Source organism: Brassica oleracea, chromosome C9 (genome assembly GCF_000695525.1).
Source record: "Brassica oleracea var. oleracea cultivar TO1000 chromosome C9, BOL, whole genome shotgun sequence".
NCBI lineage: Eukaryota > Viridiplantae > Streptophyta > Magnoliopsida > Brassicales > Brassicaceae > Brassica > Brassica oleracea.
In genome coordinates this window covers 8,593,578-8,596,760 of record NC_027756.1, presented here as the reverse complement: position 1 = coordinate 8,596,760, position 3,183 = coordinate 8,593,578, and positions in this window count along the sequence as shown.

Below are 3,183 nucleotides of genomic sequence, written 5' to 3'. Positions count from 1 at the left end.
AGTTTTTTTTTTTTTTTTTTTTTTAGTTACCTTCAATCAAGCTTCCAGTGGGAGTGTAGTAATTTGGCAACATTAATAAAGGGAACCTTGATGGGTATTTGTAATTTGTCACAACAAATTTCTGGTTTGTTCATGCTTAAATACACATTACTGTGGGAGTGTAGTAGTTAAGCTACAACGTTTGCTGGCCTAAGGCTCAATTCTGTCTTTTAAATAACATTGTCATGTTAAATCACACCGCTGAGTTCTAAATAAATAGAAAATCTGATTAGTAAAATAGCAAATTTAACGGAGAAAAACAAAATGTGGATAACTTTTTTAAAGAAGAAAAATCTCATGAGTAACTAGGCGAGCAAGATAACCAGAGCGGGACAAACTAATAAACCTATAAGTGAGAAGTAAATAGTTTTTAAGTGTTTTTAAACCAAAGTTCCTCTTCTTAAATTAGTTTAACAAGAAAATGAGTGTAAATGAAGATCGTACAACTCCTTCACAGCATATGAAAATATGGTATGCTGTTATCTACATCGGTTGCAAATACAACAACTTCAAAACTTCTCTCATACAGTTCCCACACTCTACACTGCTAAGATGTAACAGAATAGCGAGTGTTAGTCATGTGTCCTAAAGAGGTGTCTTCTTGATTAATCATTAGGAATCAATTCTACAATGGAGCTTTTACATGAAATTTTAAATTTCATTTTTTAAAACATGTTTAGGCCTATTCAGATTCGTAAATATTATATTTAAATGTTTAAATCCATTTAAAGTGATATTATTTGGAATAAAAACTCTAATTATTAAAATTCTTAAGAAAAAAAATCAAAGAGTGTTTTTTTTTTAAAAAAAACTTAATTTTTTATTTAAAAAAAACAAAAAAATTGAAGAAATGGAAAACTAAATTTTGAAAAAATGATTTTAGAATATATATATTTTTTAAGATTTTTTTTTAATTAAAATCTTTTTAACTAATTAAAAAATATTAAGTTACACAGGTTAATATAAGATCTATGTTAATTTTAAGGAAAACTCCATTTAATAAATGAGCCTTAGTCGAACTACCAATTCAAAATCTATTAAACTAAATGGAACTAAATAGATATTTATTTGATCAAAAAATATCTATTTATATTAAAAGCTCATTTAAAATCTGATAAGCAAATTTATTTTGACAATGATTGCTTCAGCTGCATTGTTACTGCTGTTAGTGACGTGCTCTATACTCCATCGACGAAAGGAATGAAGGCGAGGGATAATTTCAGATATAAGAGCACCAGGCCACGGGAAGCTAAAGCATAACTACTCTTGCAAAGGTGGATGTGGATTCAAAAATGAAGTTGTGCCACTTCATACTTCTCATGATGTCCACAGCCTAGAACATTGCAAGTAATTCCGCTTCCATTTCAGAGTTTACACTAGAATACGAAAGAAGCAATGAACAGAGATTGAACCAAATGGTCAAGAATAATCCAAGAGGCACCACTCATCTTTCTCATAGCATCCCAATAAGAACCGGTATTACATTTTGACAGCCCACGAGGAGGACTTTGCCAACCCCGACTAGCTGAACAACATTCGTCTTCCTTCTTTCAACACCTCCCGAGGGGCTATTGGTAGCAAACCAAATGTCAGCCTCTACCTCTGCTTTTGAAATGATTGAAATGGGATTGTATTGGACATTTTCAAAGACCATCGCGTTCCTCAACTTCCAGATTTGTCATAGAACCCATGGGAATACTCACATAGAAGAAGACAAAAACAATCATTTTAAGAGGAAAAAAATACACTAATTAGCTTGTATTGCGTGTATTGCAAGAAAAACCATGATTTCGTGATTTCCATATGAATAACAATCACATTTTTAATATAACAATTATTCAGCAAGTATTCTAATCATTTAGATCAGACATATTTTACTTGATTCACGACACAAAACACAAAAAAAAGTTACCCCACTTCATCATCCCACTCCAATTCTATTACGGTATAAATCTTACAAAATTAAGGACTACAGCAAAACATGACATCATCTCAACAGATTTAGCTAGAGAAACAACAATACCCACGAGTGGGATTTAATGGCTAGGTTAAATGGTTTTTATTTATACCGAGTGATACTTTTAGATAATTTGGATAGTTTATTGGATTTTAGATAAAATGTTTTTTGGATAGTTATTTTCTAGGTTTTGGATAATTTTAGATATGTAGCTAAGATAAAACCCAAAACCCAATTCAAACCGAATCTCGATATAAAAAGTTAATATCTGAGAGGAATTTGTAAGTTTAGTACATACCATAGTCTTAATAAAAAAACTAAATATTTGATTCGAGTTCAAACGAGTATTCAAAATACATACCATACCATAGTTTTAATAAAAAAGAGAATTATTATTTTTCTACAAGGTGAAATTAATATTTAAAAAGTCGACGTGAATCAAGTAAGAACTTGAATAATTTGATGAGGAATATATCTTGCTGATTTTCTTTTAAATGTAAATGTATCACTTTATATATGGTTTTTAGCTTGGATCTTATGTAACAGCTGTTTAGCTCAGCATGCTGTAGTAACCTGGAAGAAAAAATTAACAGCTAAGAACCGGATAAATTCTCTTAAACCAAACGAAATTTGCGATTGAAACCAGATTGAAAAGAGTTCCACTGGAACTTTGGTTTGAACCGGAATCAATATTGACCGTACCAAATGGAATCGAGAGGTAAAGGAAAACCATTTGGGGCCGTTTTGGATTCTCAATCATTGTAAGAAAATGAGTCAGGTAATCCTGCTCCACCAAAAGGAAGTTATTCCATTATCCAGATATTTCAACAAACATCTTGCTGTTATGAAATAACTTATAATTTATAGTATCGAAAAATTTAAATAAGAGTAGAATTTAATACCCGTATGAAGCAAATAACACTAATATAAAGGAGAGAGTTTATTATAAGGAGGAAGAAAAAGATGTAATGATTCTTTGATTATAAACTCTTGTTCTTGTTTTTGGTGTACAAAAGAGTGAGATGAGTGATGGTATTTATAGTGAACAACAATACATAAAATAACAAAGATGGTGCTTAATTTGGTAAATGAGTGGGTGATCATAATGCTTGATGAGTAGATGATCATAGTGCTTGAGTTGGTAAAGGAGTGGATGATCATAGTGCTTGAGTTTGGTAAAGAAGTGG